The sequence below is a fragment of the Triturus cristatus genome, chromosome 1_1 (genome assembly GCF_964204655.1).
Source record: "Triturus cristatus chromosome 1_1, aTriCri1.1, whole genome shotgun sequence".
In the NCBI taxonomy this organism is placed as follows: domain Eukaryota; kingdom Metazoa; phylum Chordata; class Amphibia; order Caudata; family Salamandridae; genus Triturus; species Triturus cristatus.
Genome location: NC_140579.1, coordinates 818,466,617 through 818,491,833, shown reverse-complemented (window position 1 = coordinate 818,491,833; position 25,217 = coordinate 818,466,617). Strand labels below are relative to the sequence as shown.

The 25,217-nt window shown below is 44.5% G+C and overlaps 1 long non-coding RNA gene across 1 annotated transcript in view; it reads right to left on the bottom strand.

The window, feature by feature from the left end:
• Positions 1–25,217, bottom strand: part of LOC146871118 (uncharacterized) — a 52,729-nt gene that overhangs the window by 6,303 nt on the left and 21,209 nt on the right. Inside the window, exon 2 of the long non-coding RNA XR_014980456.1 lies at positions 2,415–2,477. This is a non-coding gene — a long non-coding RNA (uncharacterized LOC146871118). The remainder of the gene's footprint in view (positions 1–2,414; positions 2,478–25,217) is intronic.

Here is a 25,217-nt window from a genome sequence, read left to right as displayed (position 1 = left end):
AACCCCTATAAGTCCCTAGTATATGGAACTAAGATACAAAGGGCATAAGTACACCAGGGGTCTCCCATGGGCTGTAACATGTATCATGCCACCCATGAGAGACCACTCAAACTGTGACTACAGGCCTGCCATTGCAGCCTGTGTAAGCTGGTGCTAGCACCACTTACGACAGATATACATTTTCTTATATCTGAGGTCACTACACTTAAAACCTACAAGTCACCCTAAGGCAGGCCTTTTAATCCTGAAGGCAGGGTGCTGGGTTATAAGTGTGTGGGTGCCCCTGCATGAGCAGGGCACCTCTACAAACACCAGTCAATTCTCCAGGTTTTGTAAGTGCGGTCGGCCATTTTGATACATATAGTGGCCATCCGTCATTACACGATGGCAAACTAAATAGTGGCCGTGCCGAACCTGGGAATGTTTGCTATCATACATGTTGGAATCATACCCCAACACCGTTTTTGTTTTCAAAACATATTTTATTGGTTTCCATAGTGCGACAAAGGCCATTGTCGAAGGCATGTACATTACCAGTATGGGATACATTTAAATGTTGTCTTATATCAATACAATTTATACATAGTATCAAGCGCACATTAATTACAGTATATTTTTAACAATAGCAATGAGTATGTCTGCATATTAAATGTGCTTCAGTTTCCTTATTGGAAAAACAAAAAAAACAATCCCCCTCCCCCCCCCCCCACCGTCAACTATTAACAAAACAACTGAGTCCCACTCCCCTCCCATCTTCCCTCAGACTCATTCCATCTTTTACTGTGGATTGTTAGTTAGCATGCCTAGTCTATGTTGCACAATAACTCCTGTGAAAGATTTGTTGGTTCAGCACCATCCAATGACAAAGCACGGGAGCCGGGACGATCCCAGTCTACACCTCTAGATATGCTATTCAGTGTGTTGATTTACACATCCTGCTGTGCTGGGAGTTCCATGGCATTAAACCCCTCCAGCATTGCATTCCAGGCCAGCAAGATAGGATTCTTCCCCAATCCTCTATTTTCTTTTCGTTTAATCTCCATACTTTCAGCTCTACCCCATCTAACTATCTCGTCATGCCATCCCTGTACTGTCGGTGCCTTGGCAGCTTTCCACCTCATTGTGATGGATTGTTTGGCCAGTATCAGTGCCAAATTAGCGAATCTATTCTGTGTTCCTCTTTTCTTGCGTTTAGGGCCTAATCCTAATATACTGTACTCCCACCACCGGGGCTATTTCACATAGTATTTTGTGCACTGCTGTCCAGAAGTGTATCAGCCGCGGGCAAGCCCACAACATAAAATACAAGAAAAAACTGTAGGTCTACAATTATATATAACCCAGAAACAACGACTGAACAAGATGCGAAGAGGAGTCTTATAGAAAAAGAAATGAGATCCCATCACCCACCAAAGTGGCTTGCTTCATCATCTGGGAACTCTTAGTAAACCTAACTCCCATAAGGAATTGAGAGTTATGGTTCAACAAAAATTGATGAACAGCAGCAAATGCTCCTCATCAACAAGAGAGCAAAATAGCTATTTACAGGGTGATGGTTGCAGTGCTGGTGACAGTATGTGTAAAAGGAAGTGATATAAAATTGACTATCAAGACACAAAACAATTTTATTTGGCGCGGTCTTGGTGTCAATATAAAAACAGTGCATTTGCACAGATCAAACCAGCACTTTACTACCTTCAACTCCTGAAATGTGACTGCACCTTATTTGTATGCAGTTTTCTGAAATTAGCAATTACTTTCAGGAAAAGTATGGAGGGATAATTATGCTGCTATTGCCGTTAGGTATTTTTAACTTTTTTACCTTGTTATAATTATTTATATTCTTAACATGTTTATTCTGCCTGTTACTCTTGTTTTATATTGTTTATGTAAATTTTTGTCTCACAAATGAAATGGATGGTTTGATTTTAACTGTATGTTTATGAATTGCGCTTTTATGATTGTAAGGTTTACAATCGAATAAAGTCATTTGTACTTGTACTTGTACAGTGCATATACAGTTTAAACAAATAACTGTAAGATGTATAGGTCTACATGTTTCAGCCTATGGATATTAGAATCCCGGCTTTCGTCAGGACCTCTGATTTCATAGCTACTGCAAAAAGTTTAGTGCTTCAGTGCAAAAAAGACAAAACAAAACAAGATAAAGGTTGGTGACAATACAACCTGCGCACTTCTGTGAATCCAAAATGGAAGAGTACAGACAGTGGTACTGGGAAAATACCTAATAAAAATAAAAAAGACTCACATAAGACCTAGTATATAGTCCTAGAAACATTCATTGTAGTCATTGCAACATTGGATTGAATAATTAAAATGTGATACTAAAAATGTACCAAAACACCACCTATTGTATTTCAAAATAAATGTTTAACATTAGTCAATGCACTTACCCGACTTTATGCGGGTGAGCAGCTCACCTCACCTGGCATCCGCTCAGGACGTGAGGCACCGCTCTATATATAAAAAGTGTAGAAAAAATATAAACAACCAAAATTAGGATGAACTTCATCTGATCATGGTGACTATCTACTATATTTATATCTGAGTCACACAGTTAAAAACCATTTGCGTAAACAACCTACAGGAGTCCTTGTACCAATCTTGAAATAGCTCTGAAAAAAGACACTCTAATGTATACTGGTCATGACTGAAACTAGAGTCAACTGAGCATCAGATTTACTCATGTCTGCAGAGATGCCTTCTATACTAAGACAAATATATGGAGGCAACTGTTTGTTTGGGGGACGGGCAAAAATGTCTAGATGCATAAAAAGGGTGGTTACTATGAATCACAGAAACGGTCAGGCAATGGCCGTCATTGGTAAAAGTGAAAAATGTGCTTAACTATTTAAAAGCGCACTAGCGTCTTAGCCCATTTATTTAATAAAGACATATCACCCTCAAAAGTCGAACTTATCAGAACTTCCCTACAGTGTCAACAGGACACGAGGAAGAACCAAAATATTCTGATTTTAACAATTAACATAAGGAAGCAGTAGCCACGTTGCTTACCTCTCCGTCGGTACCCCTCTCTGGATCTAAACTGCAAGGAAATTTCCTCCCCCTTCCCCAATTGCAGCCCAGGTCTATTCAGCCCTTTCCTGACCCACCTAGACTATCTGGAGACACTCCTGCTCCCCAGTCTTCTGTCATCCAAAACCCAGACAGGCAATCCACATTCCAGCAGAGGCACAGAGGATGACTGAGCAAGAAAATACCTACTTTCTAAAAGTGGTATTTTCAAATACAGAATGTAAAAATCACCTTCACTAAAAGATGCATCTTTAAATTCTGACATCAGGCATACTAAACTTTATTTTCCCACCTAATTCCCCGGGCCAGTTACGTTTATAAGATGTTATAAACAAAACTCCCCATTCTGTCCTATGGGGAACAGGTGCCTTGCAATAGCGAAAAACGAAATTGGCCGTAATTCACTATCAGGACATGCCACACACACCAGGGCATGTCCTACCTTTCACATACACTGCGCCCGGCCCACAGGGGTACCTTGGACCTACCTTAGGGGTGGCTGACATGTAAGAAAAGGGAAGGTGAGAGACTGGCAAGTGTGTGTACTGGCCAAGTCGACATGGCACTTACAAACTGTGCGCAGGCTCTGCTATGGCGTGTCTGAGTTACCTTTTCAGGGCTACTCACGTGGGTGGCACAATCAGTGGTGCAGGACACTCGTAGCATTTGATTCACAGGCCCTGGCACACTCAGTGCTCTTTACTAGGGACTAACAAGTAAATCAAATATCCAATCATGGAAACACCAATCCATAACACAATTTACCACAGGAGCACTTGCACTTTATCACTGATCAGCAGTGAGAAAAGTGCGCAGAATCTCTACGCCAGCAACCACAGAGTCAAAACCGGGAGGTCAGAAAGCAAAAACTCAGGGGAAACACGCCAAAAGATGCGAAGTCTAACATGTGCAAATAGCATGAAAGGTTTATGAGAAACAATTAGCAACGGTGACAGACTTATAAAAGGCACACAGGAACGTCCCTCATCCCCTGCTAACAAACAATAAGCCGACAACAAGTAGACAACATCCGATCTGAGCACATATGAAAGAACTTGCAGCATTACGTGTGCTGTCCTCAGGCTCATTCCAGAGCAAATGTGCACAGCATCAGTAGTATGATCAGTCAAAGGTTTGAAAGAGGTTGGCAAGGTCAAAGCTTATTGATAGTAATGTATGACACACATAGGCACATAAGGAGATTTGCAATCACATGCAAAATATTTAACATGTTCTTAAGTCACTGGTTGGTGGTGACCATGGTTGTACATTGAGATCATGGATGATGACATCTTACAGTGTCCTACGACTGATCTTAAGTAAGCATAACGCAATGTGCAAAGAAAGGAAAGCACTATTAGCAAATGATGTTTTGACATTTTGAAATCAGGATTTGCACTTTACAGAATCGAGCACTATAAGGAGTAATGTTGACAAGCATGGAGACGCAAAAATGAAAGAGTCACATGGAAGAGTGCAGTTGAAAAGATCAGACAGATTTCTTCATTTGCGAGTCAGTGCCCAAACTATAACTGTCTTCAACCTCATAAATTAGGTCAACATCTTTAAAGTTATGCAGGAAACATGAAGCTGCACAAACATACATAAGATGAAATGTGCCAACTGTCAAATTCAGAATTAATTTCACAATATCGCAATATGGCAAAGAGCAACTGTAGCAAATGTAAGGCTTGTAAATAATACATTTACTTTGAATTCACTTCTGCAAAATAAAATATGAACCAACAATATGATGTGGAATGCCAACATCTAACCATGAAAACCTATCTAAATCAATCAATCAGGGGTTTATAGAGCGCAGCTACTCACCCGTGAGGGTCTCAAAGCGCTGTGGTGGGGGAAGGGGGGACTGGTGATCCGTCTTATAGATTATAGAAGCTTGTAGCATAATTTCCCACACACACTACACCTTGGTATTTGTTCCCTATCATTACTGGACTGCTGCTTACCCCTGTGGTTGTTAATGGGTCGGCTAGAGAATGTTGCCTGACTCCTCCCTTGAGAACTCCTCCCTTGAGACCTAAAGGAAGGTGCCTGGGCAGAAAAGTTTCAACACATCAGTAATGTGATGCAGTGCTAGGGCAATGTCCCCGCATGATCTGGAACTTTGTGCACTGATGCTCAAGTTAGAGGTAACTAAGATAATCATGCCTTCTGCAGGAATCCTGACCTTTCCACTCATGTCACCTACTCTAGTTTTTAATGGAATCGGATATGTGCTCAACAACATTTCCCATTCCACCAAACATGTTCTCAATATCCTCAATGGACCATTCAATGCTGCTCATCGCTGTATTTTTCACTAAGGTTTCCTTGGTATCCATCAAGGTGTTCTCCAAAGCCACCAGTACATCATGAGTTCCATGTTCTTTTGGATCATTTCCAAATCAGTGTGGAAAGGAGGCATGGCCACAGCACAGTTTCCACAACATATGCCTGTGTTAAGCTCCACGAACTGAAGTCTAGGAGCCACTATAAGTTGATCGCCAAAAGCCTCAAATAGCAGCGGAAAGGAGCCGAAACACCCAAAAGTCGGAGAATGCCATCTGAGCTTAGAATGTCTCTAGGAAATTGACCTTATAAGTAGAACCAGTGGTGCCACATAAAATCCAAGATGATGGGAGAGATGCAGGGGACTGATGTGGTGAATCCCTATACTTTCCTATAGGACAGTCAGCAAGAGAGCGACTGCGACTGACCACCTCAACCAACAGGAGACCCTCTTCCTCCTTCTGCAGTCCCAAAGCCTGGGAACTTTTCAAAGACTTTCTCTATCAGTCCTGAGTTTGACGCTGATACCGCAAGGCAATCGGTGCCCCTCCCTTGCAGAGTCAGGACCAGAGTACGAAGGCTCACCATATCTCTCCGAAATGGACTTAGGGCATTGGGCGACTGAGGTAAGAGGCAGCTCAGCATGGTATGCGGTGATTTAGAGGCTGCGCCTCAATGGAGGTCGTGCACATGGGGACTCCTGGACCTGATTATTACCACACAAACCAGGAACAAGAGAGAATCAAATGGGCGGAAATAACCCAGAGTTACAAGTAGAAAAACTGACATGGATTAAGAGGCTCATCCACAGAATGATCGCTGCAATAACACACCAGTCCTCTGGTTCTTGCTTTAGTTTACCACAGCTGATTTTGTACATCTTCAAACTAGAGATCGCTTAGTCTTTATACACTGAGAGTACCTCAGCTAGATTTACCACGAGAAGAATATCTGCTGGCTTTACCTGGACCCCAATCTTTGAAATGTTGGTTGCCCCCTCGTCACAATCTTACCCACCGTGACTCGTACATACTAAAAGACAAACTGTCATTGCCACGACTAGAAAACATGGTGCGCTGAATGATGAAAAGAATTGAATTTAAATTTCCCTCATTGTCTAACATTCATAATGTCATTGGCAGATATTGGGTTGGACGTGTTCTGATCCTAGAGGAGAAGATAAGCTAATCCACGCAAAATACTGCCTACTAACAAAGGCTGCCAAGAAAAACAAGGCCCAAAAAACTGCATCAATAAACAAAAAAGATAAAAACCTCAACCAGGACCCAGCACTTTCACCACAAAGTGATCAAGATTTAAGTTCTGATCAACCCAGCATGCAAGCCCCATCAACATAAAGAAGATATCTAACTGCTCCTATCTGAATTTAAGAAAGATAATCATCACACAGAAAACAGTTTCAATAAGCAATCTCAGAACTCAACTGATCTCTTAAAGAACCTGAAACTAGAATCGATCACATTAAAAGTACTATGGTCAAACAGGCCCACAAAAAAGAACAAACAGGATCTAAAAATTGAACAGCGAGGCAAGCCAGATTGGAAAAATAGTTGACAAATTATGAAAAAAGAGAAAGAAGAAAAAAACATTTGTTGGACTTGGCCCTTTTTGGCAGGTTCACCCCTGAACTTTTTGCCTTAAACTATGACATGGTGGTAGTGGTTTTAGGCCTCTGGGCACTTTAGCACTGTGGCCCAGTGTAAAGTGCATGCACTCTGAGTGCGTGTGGTGAGATTGGCCTGCCCTCCCATAGGAATGCATGGGGGATATGTGTGTCCATGGTAATTCTTGGTATGAGGGGAGTGCAGGGTCGAGTTTAGTATGTAAGAAATCGTGAGAATGAATGCTGCGCAATGGTAGGCGCAGATCCGTAATGACTATATGAGAAATGCCACTTTTAGAAGTTGGCATTTCTGTGTGCTGTGTGTCTGCCTGCCTGATGTGAACTGCATGTCTGGCTTGTGATTGACAGGAGCTGAGAGTGCTAGGGAATTCCAGGAGCCAGGATGGGTCTGCCCGGTGGTGAATAGGGAGATCTGCATGTAGATGGGAGGGAGGAGTTGCACCTGGGACCTGAATAGGGCTGTGCCTTCCCTCCACAATGCTGGCTCCACCTCCTGTGGTGCGTCTGATGTCCCTGGCCTGTCCTGTGAAAGTGAGAGAGGAGCTGAGCTAAACAAAGTGCTCAACAGCTCCCTTGAACCAGTTGTATCTGGTTCCCCATGCCCTACACTTTGAGACAAAGGAAAATGCTGTATAAAAGAAGGCGGTACAAAAGGGGGTGGTGATGGACGGAGCATCAGAACCAATCAAACACTCACACCCAGTCAACAGATCTGGGTTTGATCCATCACCGTTCTTTAGCCCACTCTGCCACCCCAGTTCAGACAGGGCCATATGCAAATCAGTCTGACCCTGTGCCTCATGGGAACAGTCCAGCCCGAACTGCCAAGCCATGCCTTCCCTGGACCGGAAACAAGCTTCCTAGGACCGGTTTCTGGCATTTCAGCCGTCTTCAGCCAGGCTTGCTTGAATCCAGTGGCAAAGTGAGCAAGGGACTCACGTCTGAGCATACCCTGCCAACTTATGGCGAACAAAGCGGTACAAAAGGGGGTGGTGATGGACTGGGTGTGAGTGTTTGATTGGTTCTGATGCTCCGTCCATCACCACCCCCTTTTGTACCGCTTTGTTTGCCATAAGTTGGCAGGGTATGCTCAGACGTGAGTCCCTTGCTCACTTTGCCACTGGATTCAAGCAAGCCTGGCTGAAGACGGCTGAAATGCCAGAAACCGGTCCTAGGAAGCTTGTTTCCGGTCCAGGGAAGGCATGGCTTGGCAGTTCGGGCTGGACTGTTCCCATGAGGCACAGGGTCAGACTGATTTGCATATGGCCCTGTCTGAACTGGGGTGGCAGAGTGGGCTAAAGAACGGTGATGGATCAAACCCAGATCTGTGGACTGGGTGTGAGTGTTTGATTGGTTCTGATGCTCCGTCCATCACCACCCCCTTTTGTACCGTATAAAAGAAGGGGCTGTGACCCCATGAAAATGTTCTGCTCTTGGATCCTGACAGAGGGGGGTTGCTGCTGGTGGGGCCCAGGAGGGACCGCCATGGGGGTTGCCTCCCTCCTGGAGGACCCTGTGCGCTGGCCCCTGGGCCCTGCCTTGCCCCTGGATGCCTAAAGGATTGTTGGGACCTTGGGCTTGTTTTCTTTGTTCCTCCAGGACCTGTTCTCCCCTGGAGAAGGACTACTGCATCCTTTTGCGCCCTGGGAGCGCGATGCAAACTTTCCCGAGGGAGTTTCGACGTAGGGATTACCCCTGCTGGAGGGGAGAGAGGCAGGAGCCCTCCCCGCATGGCCGCCTATGTTGTGTATTTTTAATAGCAGGAGCCCACCCTGCTTTGTGTTCCAATTCGGAGGGAGCCTACCCCTCATTGCGCCTTATGGATTGTTATATCTAACTGCGAGTGCCCACCCCGCGTTCTATCTGGAGAAAATCACCGCCGCGGCACCGAGAAGGAGAATGTCGGGGAAACCGGAAGTCAGGCAGCGTCCTGCCTGTTGTAGGGCGGGACTTCCGCCTTCCGAGGCAAGCCTGCGCCCACAGGACTGCCAAGAGAAGGAAGTGGCAGGAATGAAGATACTGGGGTTCCCCTGTGTAAGGAGAGCCCTGCGTGCTGCCACCGTTGAGGAGTACTGCGGAGGAGGCCCGAGGCACGTTGCCGGTGCCTGCCCCCGCCTCTTGTGAGGAGTCCCGGGTCCCAGGAGAGGGCCCGGGTAAAGAAGTGCAGCCGACCAGAGAAGTGGTAACGCGGGGCTCCCATGCCTGAGGGAGAGCCCCGCGGTGCCGGCAGAAGGGAGGAGAAATCCCGGGTCCCAGGAAGGGGCCTGGGTGAAGAGGAGCAAGCGAGAAGAAGAGGAGACCTCCCCCCCCCCCCCCCCAGTCGAGAGAGAGCCCGGTGAGTGGGATGGCTAAGGGGAGGTGAGATCGGTGCCTATCTTCTGAGTGGCCCCACCTGACAGCGGGCCGCTCCAACGGGAGCATATTTGTTTAAAGTGCCCCAGTGGGGGTCCCGAGGGCCAGTGGTACCCGTACCTTACCCTGATGGCCGTACAGAGTCAGAGCAGCCCCATCTGGCAGCGGGCCACTCCAACGTTTGGCATCATTATTCTACGAGTCTAGGTGGCTCCAATGCTTTTGGGCACTACTTATCTTCAGAACCCCGTCGTTGCCCCAGTTGTGGCATGTTCGTTTCAGAGCCTACGTGGCTCCAACGATGGGCGCATTTATTTTAAATGGGCCCAGAAGGGCCCAGGCTTGTTCCCCTGTTGTGTGACCACGCTTCACAGCTGCCCTGCTTGCGAGAGGGCAGCTGCAACGTTCGTGGGCACATGGGTTTGAAGGGCACAGTGAGTGCCAGTTCCCACATCGTGATCTGACATCTGTGCAGCAATTAGTGCCAGCTGCGCCATTTAGGCCTCCTTTTTGATATTCACAGCTGCCCAGCAAGTAGTGGGCAGCTGTCACGTTTAGGTTTGCCCAGTGGCGCACCCTTGACTTTCGCTGCCTAGGCAGCGGCCCTGACTCTTGGGACATAGGGCATTTGAGCCCCTTTTGAGATGGCCAGTTGGCCAGGGGGATTGTTAGATTTGTAGGGCACCAGGTCCTAATGTGATGTGGTGCTAGGAAATGTGATGTATGTAGTATGATTACGCACCCTGTGTTATACCTCTGAATGTGGTTTAGGATTATGAGGTTGTTGTTGCATATCATGGTTTATGCTAGGGAGATTATGTTAGGGTCTAATGTGTTTAGACTTGTGAGATTTTTGCATAACGATTAAAAACGACTGTGCTGTTTCTGTGGCGAAACGATTGCTGGGTGCTGGGGCATTAGGTTTAGTGCTCCCCCTACCTGGGCGACCTTGCTCGGCTGAGCTTGCGCCGCGTTTTAGGAGGTTTGCACTCTAGTGTTTCTGTCTGTGGCGGCTATATTACGTTGCGCTGGAGCGACCGTGCAGCGGGCGCGCCAAAGGCAAGCCCGTCTGCGCCCGTCTGTGCCTCGGTCGCGCCTTGCGCCAGAGATCATGCCGCCCCAGTTTCTATAGTTTGGAAGGATATGGACACTGCTCGCCACTGCTACACTTTAGAACAGCTGTAAGAGTTAGGTAAGTGTAGCATTGCTCGGGGGTGCCGGGGCTAAGGCCTCCGACGAGGACTGGTGCTTCTCCACCACATGAGGAATCTTTGAACTGTGGCCTCCTCAATGTTAGGTCACTCTCTAAACATGCAACTGAAATTCAATTGCTAATTGAGGAGCACAGTTTAGATGCCTTGTTCATGACTGAAACTTGGCTAGAGCCAGGACTGGATCTTGAATTGGGGTCAGTGTGCCCCTCAGGATTTAAAGCCTTTCATAAGCCGAGATCCAGTGGTAGGGGGGGTGGAACCGGGATCATATATAAAGATACGTGGGATTTCTCACCACTGGATACAGATGAGATTATGCATATGGAAACTTTGGGCTTTTCGTTAAAGGACAGGTCCGGCCATTTGCTGACTGGTATAGTCTGTTATCGACCCCCAGGGGCCATAAGTGTCACAACAGCAATTACTTGATGTGATCAGTAATCTGGCACTTACTCACCACAGACTGTTAATATTGGGAGATTTTAACCTCTGGCCCAATGTAAAGTTGTCAACAGCCTACAACAATATTATTCAATCATGTGCCAATTTAAATTAGCCGCAACTGGTGTTAGAGGCTACTCATACTGCAGGCCATGTGCTTGACCTGATATTTGCTGGGGATAACGTGGTGGCCATGGATAGTATTTTACCAGTGGATTGGTCCGACCATCATTTGGTCAAATTCCGAATGCTACCGGTCCTAAGAAGTAGGCCCTCTGCCCGGGAGGAAAGGTGTGTCCTGGGTAGGGACTGGAAGGCCTTAATGAGGAAAGCCAAATCAGCGCCACTTTTTGGTTTGGTCCCCCCCTTTGACCAGGGGAAGTCAGTTGATGAGAACTATGGGGCGCTGTGCAGGCATCTGGTGGACACCATTAATCTGCTTGCTCCCCTGAAACGGGTTAGGAAACGGGGGTCCCCCTCTGCCCCATGGTTTTCAGAGGAATTAAGGAGTTTTAAGATCCAGTGTAAACACGCAGAGGGAAGTGGCGCAGTCACTACTCGGACAATGATAACATTATTTGGAGGGATCTTTTAGCCAGATACAAAAAAGCTATAGTGACCACTAAGGCAACGTATTTTGCGGACCTTATTCTAAAGGCACCTAACAGTGTGAAATGTGTTTTTAACATTTTGAGAGACATTACCAACCCAGAGTGTATCTGTAACAAGATTACTCCCTCACAGGAGTTATGTGAAGGGTTGGCAGCCTTCTTCCACGATAAAATCAAAGGAATTATTGAGGGTCTGCAACCTGACCCCTTAAGTATTAGGGTTGGGGTGGAACCAGTGATAGTTAACCCACCTGGTTGGACGGATCTTGGGGAAAAACTGTCTATGGCAGGGCCTTTTCTTGATCACTGGGCCTGCCCCACTGAGGAGGAGTTCATCAGGTTGGCCAAGAAAGTGTGTTCTGGTTCTCCGCTGGATCCTATTCCTCAGAGATTTTGGAAGGAACTGGGTTTTGAGACTTTTCCGCATCTCTACCAGATTGCTATTCAATCACTCAGTAGTGGAGTGGTTCCGTCCTGCTGGAAGGATGCGCTGGTCTCCCCCCTTCTGAAGAAACCTTCTTTGGACCCTTCTTGCTATGGGAATTATAGACCCATCACCCTGTTGCCTTTCCCGGTTAAGATAGTGGAGCGCCTGGTCAGTCAGGAGCTCTCTGGTTTCCTGGAGGGCAACAACAAGCTGGAGGAAAATCAGTTTGGCTTCCGCCCCGGGCACGGGACGGAGACCGCATTGGTTACCGTTTTAGACGATCTTCGGATGCGTGCGGATAAGGGTCATTCTGCAACTTTGATATTGCTAGACCTATCCGCCGCATTCGATACGGTTAATCATGATATTCTCTTGCAAAGGCTTGAGGAGGTGAGAGTTACAAATCTGGCTTTGAAGTGGCTTCGTTCCTATCTGTCGGACAGACGGCAGGCAGTATTTCTGCCTCCGTATCAATCAGTCTTTCTGCCTAACAAACATGGTGTCCCTCAGGGATCCTCAATCAGCCCGGTCCTGTTCAATGTATATATGCGACCACTGGTTGAAATTATTAAAACTAATAACATCAGGGCGGTCAACTATGCTGATGACACGCAACTGATTGTTTCCCTGGAGGGGGATCATGCGGACTCCTTAACTATTTTTCACAAATGTATGACAGAAATGGTGTCTTGGCTGAAAAATAATGCTTTCAATTTAATAGTGCTAAAACTGAGATTCTGCACTGTGCAGTGGGCAAAGTGCCGCAGGCTCTGCCTTCTAATTTTTGGTCTCTTCCCCTGGACACACCTCTGGTCCCTGTGAAGACAGTGCGTAACTTGGGGGTCAGCTTCAATGAGAAGCTGAGTCTGGAGTCACATGTTAATAAAGTGGCCTCGAACTGCCATATGATCATCAGAGGCCTACGCAAGGTTTTACCACTTCTTCCCACTAAAGTCAGAGGCAAAGTGTTCCGATGTACTATTCTTACTCGTCTGGACTACTGTAATGCCCTGTTGCTTGAGTCTCCTGGCTACTTGATTCTGCGACTCCAGCGTATCCAGGCAGCAGCTGCAAAGCTTGCCTTAATGAGACCGCGCAACGCATCAACCACTAAGGCATTAACGGAATTACATTGGCTCCCCGTGCAACAAAGAATCTTGTTTAAGTCTTTGTGCACAGTCTTTAAAGCTCTTCATGGGCTTGGACCTGGACCGCTGCAACGTCGATTTAGCTGGTATGTCCCCACGCGCAGCCTGCGCTCCGCGGCAGCCAGGCTAGTTAGGATCCCAAAGACAAAGAGATCTACTATGGGGGGACGAGCTTTCAGCGTTGCAGCCGCCCGTCTGTGGAATAGTCTCCCTTTAGAGTTAAGACAGGTTCAGGACTTGCCACTGTTTCGTAAGCATATTAAGACCTGGCTCTTTCCCAGAGCATAATTTCATGGGCTTTTGTCCACTGATAGCTGTTGGTAAGTTTCTTCACTGTGTCTTCAGCGCCAGGATGCCCGTAGGGTTACAGTGCAGTCTATAAATGAAAAGACATACATAATGTGTTTATGCTGGTGAGGTTGGCGTAGAATGTAATTCTCGCCTGATATGATTTATGTTGCAGGATGATGCGGAGTATAGTGTGCCAGTAATTAATGGTTGTGTTCTACGTTGATTATATGTCTACATTTATTATCTTTACTGAGTGGTGATTCTGACAGTGGCCCATGTGGCCCTGTCATGTGTATATAATCCCCTGTAAATATTGCCCAGTACCAGTTAGCACAGTGTATATTGTGTGATTACCATCTAATGTGTTTTATGATAATACAAAGGCTATTTTTATATATAACCTTGTGTGGAGTTCCTTTTGTGGTGTGCCTAGTATGTTGTTGCTGTGTGTGTTGTGCAAATGCTTTACACATCGCCACCGGGATAAGCCTGACTGCTCGTGCCAAGCTACCAAGGGGGTGAGCAGGGGCTATCTTTGGCGTGTAACTCCCTTGCCCTGACTAGAGCGGTGGTCTCTGACTGGCTTTGGCGCAAGCCTTAGCCAACCAGAGATCCCATTTCTAACATTTGTTTAAGGGGAATTAGCAGGGGCTGACAAATGAAGAACTGGAAGGTCAAGTACAGAACTTATTTCACCACCTTCTTTCCCCAAACAAAGGGAGGGCCAAAGACCGTACCCACAGAGTTTTCTCCTCCTTTCAATTAAAACACACTTTACCTACATATGTCTTAACAAGAGCTAATATCTTCAAGTTGAACAAATACATCATTGCCACAACTTGTACTCACAAGACACTTTGATTCATCGGGGACTAGATTTTCCTATTCCACGATGCCTTGAAGCAACTTTTTCCTTGTGGCATGATTCTAAAGATGTTACCACACACTTACATTAAGTTGAAATTCATTAGCGCTGGGGATAGCCTTTCTGCTTCCGCTCTACCAAAGACAATAAACAATAGTTGGTCAGCCCAGTACAAAGCCAAAGAAAAACATAAGAATTGTAGCCTTCGCCAACGATCCGAAAGATTCACCCATCTGACTTCCTCAGAAGATGATTAACTCAACAAAAGTAGAAACACCCTCATCAGCGCTGGCGATAGTATGCACCGACTTTACCTTAAGATATTGAGCATTTTGTAGGCAAGTTCAAATTTGTATGGCCAAGATCCTGAGAGGCCAGAGTGTGGGTTCTCTCTACTTTGTATGGTATCGTTCCACATATATTTGAGATAACAGAGGATGAGACTAAAATGTTGACGATATGACTTCCAAGAACCCGCAAGCTCTCCCGGAAGCTGTCCCACCAGTATTTTATCCCCCTGTCTTCCTTGTTCACTTCTAATGGTACGAAACTTTTATGGGCCCTTTGTCAACCTAGGCTTTCAATGACTTCATATGAATCAGTTATTTGATGTTTGTTTTACTACATTACCAATGGTTTTGGTTTAGTAGCTCATGTATTTTCAAACCGTTCAAAAACCCATAGAGAAATAATAAGTTAGAGTTGTCATAAAGACACATTCTATCTATCGACCATCTGCGTTGACTACACAACTACCTAATCATGCAGGCATTTATCAGGGCTCACAAAACTTTGGGTATTATTCGGAAGCACCTTCTCTAGAGGCCCACAGACAGGCTGGATGGACCTCACAAGACCACATTATCATGCACAAACGTGAATGAACAACAGCTTAACACACCCATGAAACAAAAAGCATTACTCGAAAGTAGGTAAATGTTCTCTTCCTTCAAGTGATTCACCTCTTAGTGAAAAGCGATGCCTTGATTACACTCTTAGTACTATCCTACAGAATTCTATGCAACCACTAAAACCAAAACCAAAGGGTTAGCAATCCTAATATGAAGAGGTATTACTTTTAAATTACATCAGAGAACAGAAAATAAAGGGGAGCGATTTCTAGGCCTCAATTGCACCATTAGGACTACATAAATGGCATTGGTAAATATATTCCCCAAAGGATTGCAAACACCAATTCTACAAAGACCTGCTTCCAAGGACTGCCCTCTTTCATAAGGGCTTGTTGGTGATAGGGGAGATCCTAATGTAGCGCTGAACTCACACAGTGATAAACTGTCATTTGAGTAAAAAAAAGATATGCTTCCTTTGCTTTGGCACAAGGAATAGCAGACTTAGCATTGATGGAAACAACATGAAGGGCAATGAGATTGCACTTTTTTCTCCAATGCTCATGGAACATTCTCTAGACTGGACTACTTCCTAATTGACAATAGGCTGTGTTCCCGGGTGCTAAACACAGTAACCCTTCATATTGACTTGGGTGGACCCCAAAGACTCGCCTACCATTGATGGGTGACCAACAAGAGCACCTTTGGAATCCCAACCCTGCGATCTCCCATACGTGAAATTAAAGAAAATTACTTCAATGAAAATGATAATGGAGAAAGTTGAGTGGGATACCATACGGGTGCAGCTAACGTGGTCATTAGAGAAGTATTCATTTCACACAAAACCAGCTTTACCCCAATGGTAGGGCAAAAGATATCTTCAAGAGCTACATCCGTGAACTCGATCTCTAGGATAAATCAAATGGCTCTCCGAGGGTCTCTCAAGACCTGAGTAAACCCAGAGGAGAATCAGAATAACCTTTGATGAAGAAGGCCATTAAAAAATACTCTACACCAACTAGCAGTATTGTGAGAAGGGTAATGGGGCAGACAGACATTTAGCCTTTAAACTACGCAAAATACAAACTAGAAATAATTTAGTCAATCAGAAACATCAAAGGACTATTACCTACAGACGCATCTGAAATACTTGATATCTTTCAGAATTGTTACTCTGCGTTATACTCATCCCAAGATCTAAATGAACCTAGGCAAGATCGCTATTTAGAGAGATTAACATTCCGTGAGATTAACATTCCCTAGACATAATGAACTAGATTATTCCCAAATAGTTGATTCGATCATGACAGATGAAATATCCTTGTAGATCACACAACAACAAACATCAGGAACGGATGGATTATACGTATACTCTTTTTATAAAACTTATATATGAACCTACTGGCTCCATCCACCATGACCACATATTTTAACTCCTTCTTACAGTCAAAAAAGGTTATGAAAACAATGCTGGGAAAACTGGTTAAGCGATGGAAAATATCCGTCCTGAAGCGTGCCTATACAAATCTGTGTTGGGTATTATATACATTTGCTAAATAAGGCTGCATATCGTAATTGGTCGGGATCAATTAATTCTTAAGTACAGACGGTTCTGTTACCTCTGTAGACAGCCTCACTTTCTCAAGCAGTGTTAAGCACTCCGACTTTAGTGCTTTCCTAGGGATACTGATCATAGACTCTGGATGATCAAAATATTCAGGGTGACCAATATCAGACAAGAAATGTTTGATGTACTTGAGCCAAGGAATTTGGGGCACAAACGGATCTGAGGCAAACCTTTACAATAACTTGATTGAGCTCCATATGCTCAGATGACCAGATTTTATGCGACAGCAGAACAGGCTTAATCATAATCAGATCTGCTAAATAGGGAGCACCCAGTTCAGAGTGGCAAACAAAGGTGGAACAACTTTTTTGGAAGGGCAAGGAGGTTCCTTAAATAAGCATTTTCTACCAACTGCAGTAAATCAACATTAACATAACCCCACAACTCTGATCCATACATAGCGGTAGGCTGGCATTTGGCCTTATATATGGTCATCATCTCTCTTGGATGCTTATTACTCAGTTTCTCACATAAGTTAAGCAAACCCATAATGGTATTAACGAATTGAAGCCTTCTGGAGTTCACCGCATTTCTCCAGTTCCCCTCTTGGTCAAATGAAATCCCTAGATATGAGAAAGATGATGTGTGTATTATTTTGGTACTCCCAATAAAGACGTCACAGCATTTTGTAACTCTTTTCCCCGATTTCATTATAAAGGTTTTACTTATGTTAATTTGCAGACCCAGGTTCTGCATATACTGAACGAATTCAGTGAGTAATCGCTGTTAGTCCAACGGGATGCTGGCCATGAGCACCGCGGCGTCTGCATAGAGGAGGGCCAGTATGGGTCGATGCCCGACTTGACTGACTGACTGACTGACTGAATTATTTATTAAGCGCACTTATGCCGGGGCGTCTTGGCGCTGTATGAGAGTAGGGATTAACACAGCCTGTCTAGGATTTGGTGAATAGACAGGTTTTTAAGGCCTTTCTGATCAGAGTCTGATGTGTTCCTAATCGTAGCTCTGTAGGTAAGGAATTCCATAATTTTGCAGCTTGAAATGAAAAGGCCTTACCACCCCATCGGGCCCTCTTGATCTTAGGTAGACAAATCAGACCTAGACTACCAGATCTTAATGTACGTGTCGGTACATAACGAGGGAAAAGAGATTTCATATCATATGCACATCCTCCATTTACAGCTTTATGCACTAGGCATAAAACCTTGAACTGTACCCTCCGACGTACAGGGAGCCAGTGAAGAAGCCTTATGCCCGATGATGTGGGATGGTGTTTCGGAAGGTCTAACAGTACTCTTACAGCAGCATTCTGCAACGACTGGAGTTTTGAGAGCTGTCTTTCTCCAATTCCGGCGTACAGTGCATTGCAGTAATCGACTTGGGGAAGATCGATACATTTACTTGCTAGGGCACTGCCCAAGCTATTGATATACGAATTAAACAAGAAGGGGGCAAGTACACACACTTGGCAAACCCCTCTCTCTATGCAAAACGGCTGTGTGCATTCTCCTTTTAGGCCATAGTGTACTCTAGCCCTGCTGGACAAATATATGCGTCTAAGGTAGTTGACTACTGTAGTGTTCACTCCTATAGTGGGCACAATGGTCCATAGTTTATCGTGTACAACGCAATCAAATGCAGAAGATAAGTCAACAAATACTAAAAACAAATTACCTCATTTGATGTGCACGTATTTCCCTATTAATACGTTCAGATTAATAGCCTGCTCAATTGACCCTATTCCTGGTCGGAATCCGCATTGTAGATCTGAGATGATATTATTAGAGTCAGCCTAATCCTGTAATCTGCACATGAGAATGTGGCCAGTCATATCAACTACAGAATCCAGTAGGGAGATGGGTCTATATTGCGCAGGGCTGCTACGATTGTTTTTCCTATAAATAGTCACTATAAGGGATTCTGACCAAGTATTTAAAAATCCAATCTCCGTAAAAAACAAAAAACAAAAAAAAACAAAAATCCAGCACTCCAACAGGCCCTGAAGAGGAGTGTCAGGAGGGGGCCCCAGAGGTCGATGTTAGATTTATAAAGATCGGTCGGGATACCATCTGGGCCCGGTGCTTTGCCTCCTTTACTCGCCTTTCAGCCCAGAATGACCTCATTGAGGGTGAAATTGGGGTAGGTCTGATCTTGAGGAAGTGCGGTCGTGGAGGGGTCGATCATAGACACCAATAGGGGAGGATCGATGGCACTCTCCACTTGATTAGAATAGTCATTAGAATAGTTACCTAGCCAGTTTCAGGATTCAAAGTCAATTACTCTAAGCCCTCAGCAATGGAAGACACTGTCACTGGGCTGAGCACTCAATACTCTACTTAGGAATATTCTTGACCAGAAATACACAACATATATTTCAAACTAATATCCCACCTCTACTGGACGTTCTCTATAAATACCGATATGGATGGGGAAACTGGAGACATCATGGCTGGGTCAAGTAGCCAGCATCAAAATTAGCTTCCTTCTAAGACGTATAAGTCCACAAGCCTTGACACTCCTCTTTCCATAAGTTAACATGTAATCAATACAAAAAAGACTCCTTGCTTTTGTTTGGGAAACCAAATCATCCAGAGTCCCAGACCTCTTCCAAGACCCCCATCAGCTTCAACCCCGATTTTCCTCCTTGGGTTACAGATACAGTCTTTCAACATTGGAACCATGTGACCCTAATGAAGCTAGGCGAGTTCCATGGGTAAGGAGCAGTTCTAGCTAAAGAAACATGCATGACCCAATTTAACCTTTAACCTGACGAGAGCTTAAATATGCTAAATGTTACATTGTGCTCCACATAGACAGATGCAATTCAAAGCCAACAGAGAGCAGACCCCTCTTGCACCTCTTTTTATATAACAGGGCAAGGAGGAAGAAGACATCCTTCCTATACACAGCAATACATCACTAATACACCAGCAAACACCCATCTTACATAGCTGCTTGGAATAGAGATCTGGGACGAGTTATCCCAGAGAAGATCTGGGAGAAGATATGGGCAAGGCTGCCCAAGCATCCATTTGTGTACAACATAAAGAAAATGTATACAAAATCCTAACCCACTGGTACTTTACACCATCCCACCAGGAAAGCAATGTATGGCAGTTCAGAACAATATTGCAAAGGCAGCGGAGAGAGAGGGAACATGCTCCACATGTGGTGGACTTGCCCAAAGATCTAAGACTATAGGAGGGAGATTACTACAAGCATGAAAATATAACAAGAACCAACACCGCTAGATTCTACAGGCCTGTTGCTGGGAACCCTTGGGGAAAACATCATATTACCCATCCACAACTCCACAGGCAAAATCCGCACCCACTTATTGGTAGCCCATCGTGCTTTGGCCCAATTTTGAAAACATGAACTGACCCTCTCTACATCTCTGTTGGACAAAGATAAGATCAGTTAATTCAAGAGAAAAACTTACAGCTCTGATACACGACCACATGTCTAAAATCAAAAAGGTTTGGGATTGTTTTATCATATATATGAAAAGGTATAAATGCTATGGAGGAGGACTGGTAGGCCTGTCATTCTTCAGCGATCAAGTATATACAAGATGTCTTTGGATTCAAGGCCTCGGAGGAGGATTAAAATAGTATCAATATTAAAGCTGGGTAGTTGCACCACCATAATCTATAGCATAGGAAATTGGTTCAAATGTTCTTACTGTCTTGGCAATGTGAATACACAATAGATATAACTGAGTGTAAAATGCATTTTTTTTTAATTATAAATGTTTATTGAATATATTTTAAGACCTTTCAAAAGGCAGATGTGACATGAGGCAATACAGCATTACGAACAATTGTCCAGATACAAAAATAGGTCATTTAGCTTCAAAACACACCCCATCACAGGGCCAATAACTTTATCAATGTCTAAGAACTAACATTGTCCCATTCCAATTGAGCCTAAGAAGTTACATGCATCGCAGTTATATCTATAGTTGAACTTACATAGTACTCATCACTACATGAAGGTTTTGATCTCAGTATCTAATAAGCTCACGGCACCCTCATGTGTTTGCATACACTTCCAAAGACAGTTGAAAGCATGGCTATTTCCTAGATAACTGCACCATCCACATCCTGTCAAAAGAGACCAGAAAACATTTGCATCCTCAAATGCAATCCTTTGCTTACAATCCATGAATTTGAAATACTTTAACCAGCAAATTGCTTTCAATTGGCAGGTAAGCTAAGAAGGGCTGATCTATGGATCGCAGTGGCAATATATAGTTATATACTTGCATATATAACAGTTTTGGCACACAACAATATGAAGACCATGATACAAAGTGGTCAGCAACAAATTGCAACTTATATCTCTTAAATTCATATAAGGCATATCTGCTATGAGGGTTGTCCATAACCAACACTGAGTAGCCAAATAAAACAGACATCACCAAATTATAGGCATGGAATAACTGAAGAGATTTGTAACGCATTTCTAGACAATTCAGAGGACTTTAATATAGTCCACCACTGCAGGTCAGAGATATTTATACAATGCAAACGCTTCTTTACATCTCACAAAGACACTCAGTTATGGGATGATAACAAAAATGCCCATCCAAACAGATCTCTCCATTTCTCTCTCCGTCCAAGCATGCCAGCTCAACACCACAACTATACACAAAATCTCAGATTGGACAACCAAGTATAGCATTCAGCTAAGCAGACTTTATCATAGGAAATACATAAAGGGACCTGCAGAGCTGTACAAAACTACCAGCATTCTGAAAACCATACATCTGCGCGTCTATCACACTTCATCATCCACTACACTGCTCCACACTGCGTTCCATAAATTCATAACCGCACCTCGGTTGTCATCACCCACTACATGGAAACACTTCCCACATAAGATCAAAACAAAGACAACATCCTTCTAGCCACACACCCTACATGGTGTAGTGTGCTACCCATGTAGGCAAGTGCTTCAGTCCCCCACATTGGGGTAGTAATCGCTATATAAATGCTGCAATATTATACAATACCCACCAACTCAGACTTGATTATAGTGTAAAATGCTGCTGCATACTGTATCTCAACATACCTCAGTATAGGAAAGGATAAGCAACTGTTGCAAAATATACAATGCAGGCCAACAACAATTCAGACCAGGCACTGAAAATGTCAAATGTCTTGAAATTTGATCTATATTTGTAATCATGTGACATCCATACTCTCACTGAAGTACATGATTGATAGTACATAGATGTTATTGCCATCTTCTGGGTGACACTGTCCAAATGTCTCTGACTGTCAATACATGTAAGTAGTAAGAGGGTATTGCTTCCATCAAACTATCCTGGCTGCAAAAGTGACAGGTCTGGTCGCAAACGCTGGCCGCAAAAGTGACAGGTCTGGTCGCAAACGCTGGTCTTAAATTTGACAGGTCTAGTCTTAAATTTGACAGGTCTAGTCTGAAACTTCTGGCCTTAAAGTTGACAGGCCTGACAGCAAAAATGGACATGGCTGGCAGCAAACTCCTGGCCTTAAATTTGACAGGGCTGGCCGCAAACGCTGGTCTTAAATTTGACAGGTCTAGTCTTAAATTTGACAGGTCTAGTCTTAAACTTCTGGCCTTAAATTTGACAGGCCTGACAGCAAAAATGGACATGGCTGGCAGCAAACTCCTGGCCTTAAATTTGACAGGGCTGGCCGCAAACTGTTGTCCTTAATAACTCTGGTTTTAAAAGGGGGTGACATGTAGGGGTAGTCCTAAAAGTGGCAGGTCTGGCTGCAAAACATGGATAGTTGTGTATATGTTTAAAATTGCGCAGAAAAGTGAGTGTATGTAGGAAATGTCTGGGCATGTTTTAAAACTGGGGGGTTGCAGACAGATGGTGGGTGAACAGCTGCGGCGCAGTCCTGAGGCCACGTGACCGTGTTGTGTTGTAGAGGTGTACGCCTCTTTTAGGGGTTGTGACTTCTTGGAATACATATAAGCATGTGGCAAGAGCCGTGTACAGCAAGCAGACGTTTGAATACGAAAAGGGACCCACAGCCAAAATGAAGAGATACAACCCGTTCGTGAAAAGCGCCAGGGTGGATGGCTCCCAGACCCTTATCAATAGATATTACCGCAGCTTAACACCTCTGGTAATGGACGAGAATGCTCAACAAGAAACACCTAGGGATATGGGCTGCGACGTTACTGGTTTTGGCACTGGCCTGTGTAGGCCTATGGAAGAACTTAGGCTCAAGGATTACGAATGCCGGATGGTCCCGGTTAAGTGCGACAGCAGCGAAAGTGAGGGCTCGTGTAGTGACAGTGTGCTTGCTGGCCTCAGTTCAGTGGACATGGAGGACGTTGAAGACGTTGTAGCACCTCCTAACACACCCGCCTGTGAAGACATGGACCTTCAGGAGAATATGGCTGCTGAGAAGGACGGTCTGCAACAGCCTGGGACAAGCGTCGAAGATGTTGGGGCCTCGCAGGACATTAGCGACTCGCAAGATTTCAGAGCCGCAGCAGAGGGCTGTGATAATGCAGATGTTAGTAGGAAAATGTTATGAACAGGTAGTTACAAAAATGATGTATTTTATTTCTTCAACTAACGTATTGTCATTCTGTCTTCTTTTGACCCCTAGAGAGCAAAACCCGCTGGATGCACATACTTCATAATGCACTATGGTAAAGAGGCTGTAGAACCCCCTAACACACCCGTCTATGAATACATGGACCTTCAGGAGAATACGGCGGCAGAGAAGGAAGGTCTGCAACAGCCTGGGACAAGCGTCGAAGATGATGGGACCTCGCAGGACATTAGCGACTCGCAAGATTTCAGAGCCACCGCAGAGGGCTGTAAAAATGCAGAGGTTAGTAGGAAAATGTTATGAGCAGATAGTTACAAAAATGATGTATTTTATTTCTTCAACTAACGCATTGTCATTCTCTCGTTTTTTGAACCTAGAGAGAAACCCCAAAAAGGTCTGCTACAGAGTGGAGGCATGTGTCAGGGTGGCGACCTGCAAAAGTGAACAATGTAATTTTCAATTGTCTGTGGTGTTCAAAACAAGCTGAAAGTTCCACATGTCAAAACCGTGAGGGCTGCGATAAGTGTGTATGCGGCTCTGACGCGTGTGAAAAGGAAGAGCAAGGATTGACCGATGGCGACCGACAGGCAGTTAAGGCTTTCGCCGCGTCGGTGGTACTAAATTGTGTCAAACGGGACTATTACAGCCTTTGTCAAGGTCATCAAATCAAAGATCCTCAACAGGCGGCGCACGAATGCTTGTGTGAATCATACAGAACAAGAACAATATGTTATATTTGTACTTTGCTAGACCCTTACAAGGTATATAAACTGCTAAGGGTTGTGTTTGGTTTGTACAATGAAAAGAAATATGTCCACCCCGATATGTTGATGATCTCAATGAGATCCGATACGCCTTAGACCCAAGCTCAAAACTAACCGTTATGCAGGGAATGGACACTGCTTTCAATAGTAGGATGATAGAAAGACTCATAGCAAGGCGTATGTGTAATGTGTATAAAACAAATAGACAAGCCGGGTCTTTGGCCCCCCGAAGACTGTTTTAAACAGGTTCTCATGTAACGTTACATGATAGCGTGTATTTAGAACAAACTAGTAGAATGTTAAACCCAAAAGGGTGACGCTGTGTTAAGTCGTACTATGCAGAATGTGAAAAGATATGAAACCAATGTCTATGATTTTGCTAATAGTCTTTATTTTTTAATAAAATGTTCTTACACAAAACAAGCGTCATTCATTGCATTGTGTAACGGCTGATAACATGCAGGGGGGCGTGTTAAGAAAACTTTATTACGATACTAGGGGAGTTGGTAGCTTGGGGAGCGCCGAAGCTCTATATAGAAGGGCTGTGGATGAAAAGGAGTCGGTAAGCAGAGAAGCTGTGAAGACTTGGTTATCAGGCGAGGAGGCGTATTCAATCCATTAACCGGCCAGAAGACATTTTAAGAGACGCCCAACAATCGTTAATGCACAAATAGATTATCAATGGCAAGCGGACATAATAAGTCTACAAGATATAGCAAAACATAACAACGGATCTTGTTATATATTAACCGTCATAGATGTGTTGTCCAAGTACGCCTACGCAGAGGCGCTGCGTGATAAAAGTGGGGCTAGCGTCACAGCCGCTTTTAAAGCCATCTTCGATAAGGGGCGTATTCCTCAAAAACTACAAACAGACGCCGGAAAAGAATTCTTAAACAAGGCATTTCAGAAATGATTAAAGCAACACAATGTTCAACATTTTGTAACACACACGGAGGTAAAAGCAGCTGTTGTAGAACGGTTTAACAGAACCTTAAAGTCTAAGATGTGGAGGTATTTTATGGCCCACAACACCTACAGATACATCAATCAATCAATCAGTGACACTTATAAAGCGCGCTACATACCCGTAGGGTCTCAAGGCGCTGGG